General features: G+C 42.7%; 1 protein-coding gene across 4 annotated transcripts in view; it reads right to left on the bottom strand.

Moving 5' to 3' along the window:
* CCDC3 (coiled-coil domain containing 3) overlaps positions 1-12,045 on the bottom strand; it is a 197,329-nt gene that overhangs the window by 130,718 nt on the left and 54,566 nt on the right. The window lies entirely within an intron of this gene.

Genomic DNA, 12,045 nt, shown 5'->3' with positions numbered 1-12,045 from the left:
TAGTTTACTGATGATGGCTCAGTTCTACCCCCTGGAACTGATTCTCTGTGCCTCTTACCTCTGCCCTCTGTGCTTTAGGCTCTGTTCTCTGAGATATCCTTCTTTTTCCAAGAGAAATGACCCAGGTGTGTAACTGAGTTTCTTTTCTGGCTTACTTCCTCCCCATAGAAGTTTGGCGGTCTGGAGGCATCTTTTCATTTTGAACTATCTCTTTCCTTAGTTTTTTTTTTTTTAGTCCAGGCTGATATAATTTTATTAAAATTTGTATAGTTTTATATGCATCAAACTATAATCTCCATTAGAGAAAACCACACTAACAGATCTCTTCAAGGCAGTCCTCTCTCTGCAGAACTGGGGTTTGCAGCCTCTCTCTGGCTGCATGTCAAGATGCTATGGGAAAATACTCTTAAGATTCTTAGTGTATTTTGCCTAGCTGAGAGAATCTCTGAGAATTCTTTAAATATTTCTAATGTGTTAATAGAGATCTTGACCCTAAAGTCATATTTCACTCCCAGAACCCTGTATCGCATCTTCAAACCAAGGCCATTTCTTACTTTGAAAATTCTTTCTTGGAAAGACTAGGAATGAAAAACAATTGTGTTATCAAACACAGCAAATTATAGCTCCTTTTTAGTTCTAAATTATACTTGAAATCTGAACAGGTCCTTCTCTAGCTTAACTTGTATCTTCTGTTCTCTGTCATAGTCAACTAAAAAGAAGCCAGATGGCACATTCCATATTTTCTGCCTGAAAATCTCCTTATCCAGGTCCACAAGTTTATTAGGTATGTTTTCTATTTCCCATATTACCAAGGCAACCGTTCTGTTACTTGTTCTGCCAATACGTAACTTGGGTTCTTTTTCCTCCAGCTTCCCATAGGAATTTCCTATTGCCCTTCCAGCCCCCACTAACAGTCTCCTTCCCATTCTTCCACATTTCTTCATTCCTTCTGCCAGACTCAAAGTCTATGTTATTACAGGACCCCATTTTCAGGTAACAATTTATATTTTAGTTATCTATTGCTGCATAACAAACCATCCCCAAATTTGATGGTTTATAATAATTTGTTATTACTTCTTCCAATTCTGTGGGTTGACCAGGGGGTTATTACACTTCACATATTGTTGACTTGGAGTTAGACTGTCTAGAAGGTCTGCCATGGCCTCATTTATATGGCTGTAAATTGGTACTGGATGCTGGTTGGAGGTTCAACTGGAATTGGCGAAGGGGCTTCAGTTCTCCTCCATGTGGCTGCTTAGGGTTTCTCGTAACATGGCAGATTGGTTCCAAGAAGAAGCATTCCAAGAAGGGAAGCCTCAAAGTGCAGGGACCTACCAAGCCTTCCCTTGCGTCAGTCTTCCTAAAGTTGCGTCGGCCAAAGCTCATCATGTAGCCAAACACAGAATTAACATGTGAGGGGGCTCATAAGGGAACAAGTACTAAGAAGTAGTTTATTGAGAGCCACCAAATTCTATCACAGCCTTCATTTGGTTGAACAAATGACTTAGGGCGCAACTGTCATTATAAAAGAATCTTGTTAATTATAACATCAAAAAATCACTTTTATAAATTTCCATTCTATTTTAAGAAACTACCATCGAACCTGTCTTATATTGTCTATGGTGACATTTTGGTCCTCACTTTCAGTGGATTCCAGTTGAGTGGCCTTTTCCTACTTTCAATTATCCTCAGATATAAAGAGGTCTTCTTGTGTTTTGCTTTTCACTTAGCTTTTGTATCTTGAGTCTCACTCTCAGATCAAGGACACTTTGCAGAAAAGGAGTAAGACACAAAACAGTCTTTGGACATTGCTGGTCCCTGGAAATAACACCATCATAATAGCACCAAACATCATCCCTCTTCCTGACAAACATCTTTCTTAAAAAACTCACCTGGGCACAGTGGCTCACGCCTGTAATCCCAGCACTTTGGGTGCGTGAGGTCGGAGGATCATTTGAGGCCAGGAGTTCAAGACCAGCCTGGCCAATATAGCAAAACTCCATCTCTACTAAAAATATAAAAATTAGCTGGGCATGGTGGCGTGCGCCTGTAATGACAGCTACTCGGGAGGCTGAGGCACGAGAATTGCTTGAACCCGAGAGGCAGAGGTTGCAGTGAGCCGAGATCACACACTATACTCCAGCCTGTGTGACAAAATGAGACTCTGTCTCAAAAATAAATAAAAATAAATAATTAAAAAAATAAAAATCTTCACTCTTTAAGAAGAATTAAAGGGTCACTCTCCCATCCACTTTATAACTAGGCACTGATAATCAGGTGTGGCCTGAAATTATACACAATAGTACTTTCCTCATCGTACCTTAATAACCTACAGCTTTTACAAACTGCTTTTGTGGGAGGATTCTACAGAAATTAATCCTAAAAGGCCTATAGTCTTTCCATAGAACATTTTGAACAAAGGTCTAGTTTTTAAATGGGGGTTTAATTTTTTTTCTCAGCTTCGTTTTTTTTTCTTAAGCTTTAAACGGAAGTTTGAAGAATACGAGTGCTTCATGTTTTATAATGCTGCGTAGTCTGCACTTAGCATTCAATACCCGGGATATATCTTTTTCACATAGCAATAGAAAAGGCTTGAAATGACTGTATTCACTAAAATTTAGGAAACACTCCACATTCTCATCTAATCCTTGATGAAACTACAGGTAATTGTTTTTTAAAGAGATTTAAAATCCAGCCAAAAAGCATACATGCTGACCATTTTGTTTTTCTCCCCAGAGATTCTCAGTTTAATCTCATAATAGTCAACGTCATAAGCTTTTCTTTCCCACTCCAGCGTGAATATAACAAGTACTGTAAGTAAAACTCTGTCATCAAAATGCTTCCATGGAGCCAATGATCTTAACAGAGCTGCCTGGGCCGCCCCCAAGGGTGTTGTTACCTCTTCTTCCATTTCCTCCTCCTGAACAGATCCGTCATTTTACCAGATCTGAAATTTCCTTTCGTTTCACATATCTTCATAAGCAATTAAGCAAAGGATACCTAACCCTTGCAGTTTTGTCATTGTGCCTTAGTTTCCATGGCAATCTTGGTACTTTGTAAAGGACCTGTCAACCTTGCTTTAGTATCTGTGTCTCTCAAACTTGAAAACAAAACCTCTGAAGAACAGGGAGTTGGTCTCTGGGCAAGCTGGAGGGTGGAGCTGTCATCAGGGGTGAGCTTAGGTGAGGGTCAGTGTGTAGGTTCGTGGGGGAATCTTAACAGCAATTCCTCCACTAACAGACGTTTCTCAGAACCTAAAGCACATGTCAGAGGGCATCCCCTCCACATCCAACTCTTTCAACAAACAGATGCTGTCTTATTTTAAAGAATCTAATGAGAAAGTGATTCAGTAGCTCCCTTCAGAAATGGTTCCCATTTGTTATATTTATCAGGAATTTCTACACATCCCATAATAATATGAAGTCTTCCCGTCTCTTTCTGACTTCTCATTGCACTAAGACACTGATTAAGAGGCTAATCATTAACTTATTAATAGCTATAATGCACTGAGCAGCCGCCATATGACATATTATATATCAACCATCCACGCCCAGGGCACAGTGGCTCATGCCTCTAATCACAGCACTTTGGGAGGCTGAGGTGGGAGGACTGCTTGAGCTTGGGAGTTTGAGGCTGCAGTGAGATGTGATCATACTACTGCACTGCAGCCTGGGTGACAGAGTGAGACTCTATCTCAAAAAATAAAAAATAAAAAAAATTAAAAAAAAAAAACTACTCAGTGCTTTCTGCACCTGAGCTCATTTAATCATTACAACCTTACAAGGTGACTACTATTAGCACCATTTTATGGATAATGAACTAAAACAATAGTTGAGAGAGGTTATATTAACTTTCCCAAGTTCTCATAGTTACACATAGAAAATGTCTAAGCCAGAATATAGATCCCACATCCTATCTTCTCAATTAATGTTAGAAACAAGATTGACGCTCCTCTTAGGTGGCATGATAATTCTGCAGTAGTGCGTTTGCCACAGTTTGGCCAGGACTCTCCGTTTACAATGACCAGGCTACTACAATATACAGTTTATTAATGTAAAAAAGCCAGAATGATATGGTTTGGGTGTGTCCTTACCCAAATCTCATCTTGAATTACAGCTCCCATAATCCTCATGTGTCATGAGAGGGACCCAGTGGGAGGTAATTGAATCATGGGGATGGGTTTTTCCCGTGCCGTTCTCATGATAGTGAATATGTCTCATGAGATCTGATGGTTTTATAAAGGGCAGTTTCCCTGCACACAGGCTCTTGCCTGCCTCCATGTAAGACATACCTTTGCTTCTCCTTCACCTTCCACCATGATTGTGAGGCCTCCCCAGCCACGTGGAACTGTGAGTCCATTAAACCTCTTTTTCTTTATAAATTACCCAGTCTTGGGTACGTCTTTATTAGCAGCATGAGAACAGACTAATACACACAACCCAGAACAGAATTTAGAAGAGGAGTGAACCAGACCACCCAGACAGCTGAACAACTCATTGGGATTTCAAGTTAATTTTTTTCCTAATGTGAGAACTACTCAATTCTCATCTCATAGAGCACTCACAGATGACAGGGTTGCACCAAACATTTAGGGATTTAAATGGATTGCCCCACTTCATCAGAAAAATGGTATTGGTGTGAATTTGTGGACTTCTTCTAGTGCCTTTGCCCCACACACTAAACAACTGGTTTGGGGTGGAATCCCAGGAGGATGAATTGATGAGATACAAACATGCATATTTAGGAAATAGCAGGATTGTAGTGGCACATGCAAAGGGTACCATCTCTCTCTCTAATAGTCAAATCCACCAAAACCAAGCTTCTGCCTCTTGAGAAGTAAGGAATTATTCTGGACATTGCTAGACTGGAACTGACCTGAGGACAGGAAGCACAGTGCTTCCCTCCCTGCCATATCATAGCACCTGCAAAATGATGACCATAACTCCAGCTGCCAACAGATACATATTGGATCAGTGAATGACCTGACAGTGTGTGCAACTTCCCTCTGACTTTGAGTAGCCTGTTCGGCCGCTAAACAGGGCGTGCAGGTGTGTGACTGGGGTGCAGGAGAGAGTGACAGGATGCCAGCCTCGGCAACGTGCTCCTGCTGTGTCCTTTCTGATTCCACTGCCCACTCCACGGTTTTCACCTCCAAAGCCCACATCCCCAGTCATAAAGAAAGCTGTTTTGATACTGCCTCAGGAAGCTGTTTTGTGTTGTCCTGTTGGGTTAAAAACAGGTCTGGGGCTGGGCGCGGTGGCTCACGCCTGTAATCCCAGCACTCTGGGAGGTCAAAACTGGTGGATTGCTTGAGGTCAGGAGTTTGAGACCTGCCTGTCCAACATGGCGAAAACCCATCTCTACTAAAAATACAAAAATTAGCCAGGCGTGGTGGCGGATGCCTGTAATCCCAGCTACTTGGGAGGCTGAGGCAGGAGAATCGCTTGAACCCAGGGGGCAGATGGTGCAGTGAGCCAAGATCACACCATTACACTCCAGCCTGGGCAACAAAGTGAGACTCTGTCTCAAAAAATTAAAAAAAAAAAAAATTTAAAAAAAAAAAGAAAAAAACAAGACTGGAGGAAATCCCTACAAATCCCAGTCCTGGCGTCATTTCAGGATACCCGGGTAGAAAACACCGATCTCTCTGCATTTCTGGGTGGCAAGCTCACAGCCAGAGGCTTTCCTAGGTGGAAGCTGCCTCTTCTTGGCTTTAGTGCATTTTCCTCCTGTTTTTGCTCTAGCGTGTCTTACGTTATTTTTTCTGCTAACTTCCTGAAAGCTAGACAAAAGAAATTCTCACTTTTGGGCACGACTGCAGTGATGGTTCTTGTAGCTCAGCAGTTATACATTAGACATTAGAGACCAAAAATAAAAATAAAATAAAATAAAAAATAAACACTAGTTAGTAAAGAAGATAAGTCGCAACTTGGTTCTGGAATTAATGACAACATTTTTCAAAAACGTTTTGCCGAACGGGCCTCCTACTCTATGTGAACGTTTTAAAAAAGTTGTAATTTTTGATTTTGTGGTTAAACCTGTGAGTTAGTTAAGGGCAAGCTCTGTATCATTCCTGTATATGTTCCATCGAACCAACCATGTTCTGCTTGTTTAATTCATGTTAAGGGAAGGACTATATCATCCCGAGGCATGTTTTAAAATTTTAAAATATCAAAAACATCCAGGTTTTATGATCACCACTCACGTGCAACCCATGGCTCCTTGACTTAAGCTGTCCTGGAACAGGCACTACTTGGGAAGACATTCAGAAAATGGACTTGAATAGACAAAGCAACAAACAAAACCCTTTCCTCTAGGGAGACAAACAAAAAGGAGCTGAAGTGTCTAATACCATAAACAAGTGGCTGCCTGGCCAGGCGTGGTGGCTCACGCCTGTAATCCCAGCACTTTGGAAGGCCAAGGCGGGCAGATCACGAAGTCTGGAGATCAAGAGCATCCCGGCTAACACAGTGAAACCCTGTCTCTACTAAAATACAAAAAATTAGCCGGGGGTGGTGGTGTGCACCCGTTGTCCCAGCTACTCAGGAGGCTGAGGCAGGGGAATCGCTTGAACCCAGGAGGTGGAGAATGCAGTAAGCCAAGATTGCACCACTGCACTCCAGCCTAGTGACAGAGCAAGACTCTGTCTCAAAAAAAAAAAAACAAAAAACACAAGCAGCTGCCCACCAGGATGAAGTAATACAGAAAAGGAGAACCTGGAAGGAATATTGTGTTGGAGGATGAGAGACATTGTCCTGAGTCCTGCCCTATCTCTTTTATACTGTTGACCTCGCTGAATTTAACAGGTTTTTCAAAGCCTTTAAAAAAATCTGTACTATGTATTTTTTAAAACTTCAAGTAAACCCTACCAAACTTTGCAAATAGAAAACTCTTTCCCAAAGAGCTTAAATCAGACAAACTTCTAGAAAACCATGTTCTAAGCTAGACAGAAAAGTGAAGGCCTTATGTGTGCTTTTCTTTTTTTTTTGAGATGGAGTCTCACTCTGTGGTCTAGGCTTGAGTGCAGTGGTACCATCTCCGCTCACTGCAACCTCTGCTTAATGGGTTCAAGCAATTCTCCTGCCTCAGCCTCCAGAGTAGCTGGGATTACAGGTGCACACCACCACACCCAACTAATTTTTGTATTTTTAGTAGAGATGGGTTTCACCATGTTGACCAGGCTAGTCTGGAACTCCTGACCTCAGGTGATCCACCCACCTTGGCCTCCCAAAGTGCTGGGATTACAGGTGTGAGCCACTGTGCCCGGCCCTTATGTACATTTTTTTTTGAGATGGGGTCACCCAGGCTGGAGTGAAGTGGTGCGATCACGGCTCATTGCAGCCTCGACTTCCCAGGCTCAAGCAATCCTCTCACCTCGGTATTTCAGCGTAGCTGGGACTACCAGCATGCACCACCACACCCAGCTGATTTTCTTTTTTTATTTTTTGTAGAGATAGACTCTCACTGTGTTGACCAGGCTGGTCTTGAATTCCTGGTCTCAAGCCATTCTCCTGCCTCAGCCTCCCAAAGTGCCAGGATTATAGGCGTGAGTCACTGTGCCTGGCTACCTCATGTACTTTGAGTACCTTTATCACATAACTAATTCCCATATTTTTATATAAAATATTTGTCATCCTTGATACATTTTTAAAAATAAAAACGTCTAAAATAGCATACAAGCCCTCAGCTTTAATAATTATCAATGTTTTATCATACGTTTCATCTACATTCACTTTTTAAAAGTCAAAATATTTTAAAACAAATCCAAGTTTTCAAGTTTTTTTTAACCTAAATACTTCACTGGGTAATTAAAAAGAAGATAATACTTTATTACGTAACCATAATGCCATTAACACATCCAACAAAATTAATCATCTGACACTTGATCCTACATAAAAGTTCCCCAAATATCTAAAATAATCTTTTTACCATAGGTTTATTGGAAACATTGTAGAAGGTGATCACGTTTCTAAGTCTCTTTTACATTTTTCTCACTAGAATCACTAAAACAATCATCTCTCTCCTCCCTTTTTCTTTCCACGCCATTGGGTAGTTGAGGAAACTCGGTGCATTGTCTTGAAGAGCTCACCACCCTCTGAATTTGGCTGCAAAGTCATCTCTTAAGCTTTGAACCCCCTTGCCAGCCAAGATATCCAGAGGAGGCCAGGCATAGTAGCTCATGTCTATAATCCTGGCACTTTGGGAGGCCAAGGTGGGAGGATCACTTGAGCTCTCCCACCAAGGAGTTTGAGACCAGCCTGGGCAACATAGTGAGACCCCACCTCTAAAACAAAGATTTCCAGAGGAGCATCCTTTGATCTTGTAGGCACTCTGCACTGCCTTAGTTGGTGAAACTGGCTGGCATATACCCCGAGTCTCTACACTTCCCTACTCCTCTGCTGGTTCCACAGTGGAGGAGGGAAACTAACCACTTAGACCCTAAGAGCCTTTTCCCCAGCCAGGTGTCCAACAGATTTCAAAAGAGAAAATGTGGTACCATGGAATAATATGCAGCCATGAAAAGGAATGAGATCATGTCCCTTGCAGGGAATGGATGGAGCTGGAAGCTGTTATCCTCAGCAAACTAATGAGGAACAGAAAACCAAATACCACATATTCTCACTTACAAATAGAGCTGAATGATAAGACCACATGGACACATGGCAGGGAAAAACACACGCTGGGGCCTGTCAGAGGGTGGAGGGTGGGAGGAGGGAGAGCATCAGGAAGAGCAGCTAATGGATTTCCGGCTTAATACCTGGATGATGGGATGATCTGTGCAGCAAACCACGGTGACACACATTTACCTATGTAACAAACCTGCACATCCTGCACATGTACCCCGAAACTTAAAAGTTGGAAAGCAAAAAAGAAGAAAAAGAAAAAAGAAAGCTGGAAGACCTGAGATCTGCTCCCAGGACTCAGCAAAGACAAAGAGCAGCCTAGGGCTGTGTAGCTCTGTTGGGAAAGAACAGAAGTTGATTGTTTAGGAATACTATGCAGCCACAAAAAATGATGAGTTCGTGTCCTTTGTAGGGACATGGATGAAACTGGAAAACATCATTCTCAGTAAACTATCACAAGGACAAAAAACCAAACACCACATGTTCTCACTCATAGGTGGGAACTGAACAATGAGAACTCATGGACACAGGAAGGGGAACATCACACTCCGGGGACTGTTGTGGGGTGGGAGGAGGGGGGAGGGACAGCATTAGGAGATATACCTAATGCTAAATGACGAGTTAATGGGTGCAGGAAATCAACATGGCACATGGATACATATGTAACAAACCTGCACATTGTGCACATGCACCCTAAAACCTAAAGTATAATTAAAAAAAAAAAAAAGAAAACAAACCAGTATTTGTGTTCTAAAAGAGGAAGCTCCTATCGCAGACAAATATATAGGACTTTCTGAGGCTTAGATTAGAGGCTTGGCATCACCGGTTGGAAAAGCACCTAGCAACAAGTAGCCTGGGCTGCTCCAAGCCCTGGCTTCTGTCTACCCAGCCCCATTGCTGTCTTGGTATTTACAGACAGAGAGCTCAGGGTCTGCAGATTAGAAGCAATAATAAGGACGGTGTTTGCGTAGCACCTTGTTCCAGGCAGCTTCAAATGCTTGGCAGGGAGCATCTTGCTCCCGCTGATGTAGCTGTGGGAAGGGAGAGATCTGTGGGCTGGGAAGGGGGCTGTTTTCTCCCACACGGTCCTGCAGCACTTATGCCTCCTTGTGGCTACATCTTGCACACCTGCTCAAGGTGGTTCCTTTAACTCCCATTGGGCTACTTCTGAAAGTCCAGTTCCCTCCTCGCAATCCAGAAGAACCTAAACAGGGGTCCCTGGAGTAGATAACGTAACTCCAAGAGAAACTTTCTGACATAATATCTGGGAGAGCTCAAATGCCACCACGCGCATGCTTCAGTTCAAATAAACAAGCACTGGCAGAGTTGTGGTCATCTATCCATCCCTGATCTAGCTTTCTTGAGGAAAAGTACTTCAAGCTCACACCTGTAATCCCAGCACTTTGGGAGGCCAAGGCGGGCAGATTTCCTGAAGTCAGGGGGTCGAGACCAGCCTAGGCAACATAGTGAAACCCCGTTTCCACTAAACCCCCACATCTCAAAAATTAGCTGGGTGTGGTGCACGCCTGTAATCCCAGCTACTCAGGAGGCTGAGGCAAGAGAATCACTTGAACCTGGGAGGTGGAGGTTTCAGTGAACTGAGATCGTGCCACTGCACTCCAGCCTGGGTGACAGAACGAGACTCTGTCTCAAAAAAAAAAAAAAAAAAAAAAGTACTTCCAGAATGGATTACAATTTAAATTATTATTTGGTTATTTACACTGGAATTGATAGTGCTTTGAGTTACAAATAAGCAATAAAGAACTAGGAGTAGTTACTTAGTATCTTTTGCCTAGGAGTTTAAAGCATTTCACAGATACTGGTCACAAATAGTAAGTGAATTAGGATGTTTTTCTGCTGCTTTACAGATGGATAGTACCGGGACAGGGATTAAAGTTGGGAGAGTGCAGAGTAACATTCTGATTTCACTGTAATTTGCATTGTGACCTCAGGCAAGTAATTCTCTTTTCCTGGATCTGATTTCCTCCTTGTGCACAGCATTGTCAGCTGAAAATGGTAGGACCATCGGTCTCCCCCAGTACTTGGAAATGCGGGAGAGGTGGGTTCTAGTTGTTACAATAACTGTGACAGATGTACCGGTGACATGCAGTGGGCAGGATCTAGAATGCTGTTTGTCCTGCACGGAAAGATTTCACAGAAAAAGATCTTCCTGCCTGAGCTGCCAATAGCACCTAGGTGACCGCTGACATTGGTAAATGGTCTCTGGCATCCTCCCAGCTTGATAGTCTATGAATATCTGTCTGATTTCACTGTAATTTGAATTATGGCTTCAGACAAGTGATTCTCTGGCACTAAAAGCCTAGTCACAAAGGCATTAAATTCAACATCCAGGTTGTCTGTCCCAGGCAAGATGGGCATGAGAGGGACGTCTCAGAAGCTGGTGTGAACACAGTGAATTGGGATGGAGGGTACCATTTGCAAGTTTTTCACGATACCCAGACTGTGCTTGGGAAAGACCCCACTGTGTCAACCCAGATTTGCAATTAAATTCCACGCAGAATTTAATATTTGTGACACCGTCCCCTATGTTAACACATTTGCCAGCCCAAGATAGGCTGTGACAAAAGGAAGTGAGCCCTATCTATCAGCGGAGGTTGAACAACCAGCAACGTGAGTCATCCGCAAAAGTAAACAGCTGGGGCTGGGTGCAGCGGCTCGTGTCTGTAATCCCAGTCCTTTGGGAGGCCAAGGCAGGTGGATTACCTGAGGTCAATCTGACCAACATGGTAAAACCCCATCTCTACCAAAAACACAAAATTAGCTGGGCGTGATGGTGCATGCCTGTAATCCCAGCTACTCAGGAAGCTGAGGCAGGAGAATCGCTTGAACCCGGGAGGCGGAGGTTGCAGTGAGCTGAAACCATGCCACTGCACTCTAGCCTGGGCAACAAGAGCAAAACTCTTGTCACACACACACACACACACACACACAAAGTAAACAGCTGGAGCCAACCAATGAGGACAGGTAAGATAAATTCCAGGTTACTAAACTCCTGGCCACCTGTATACCCAAACTTTCAGGTAGCCTTTGAGTGTGACCTTGTATTATGTACAATGCTGCAGTCCTATCTAGGAAATTATTTCCTGTATGCACTAAGTGGATGAAAATTACTTATTGTGTATCTCACCTATAGATTTACTCCTTTAAGACCTTGATAATCTTTCTTCTTTTTTAGAAATTTCATTTGACTTTTAATGCTCTCAAGGGCTCAGCCTCAAATGATTATACCTCATGCTGAGGAACCAAAAAAATTAAGTCCCAAACCCTGAGTAACTATTTTTCCAATAAGTATGTCTAGCAACCTTTTTAGTAAGTGCGCTAAGAAAAAAAAATTCTCCTCTAAAGTTCTCAAAAATAACACCCAAAGCATAGATTCAACTTAGCCAGCCAGAAGTAACTA

The sequence above is a fragment of the Hylobates moloch genome, unplaced genomic scaffold (assembly GCF_009828535.3).
Source record: "Hylobates moloch isolate HMO894 unplaced genomic scaffold, HMol_V3 SCAFFOLD_2, whole genome shotgun sequence".
NCBI classification, from domain to species: Eukaryota; Metazoa; Chordata; class Mammalia; order Primates; family Hylobatidae; genus Hylobates; species Hylobates moloch.
This window is presented reverse-complemented; position numbering and strand designations above follow the sequence as displayed.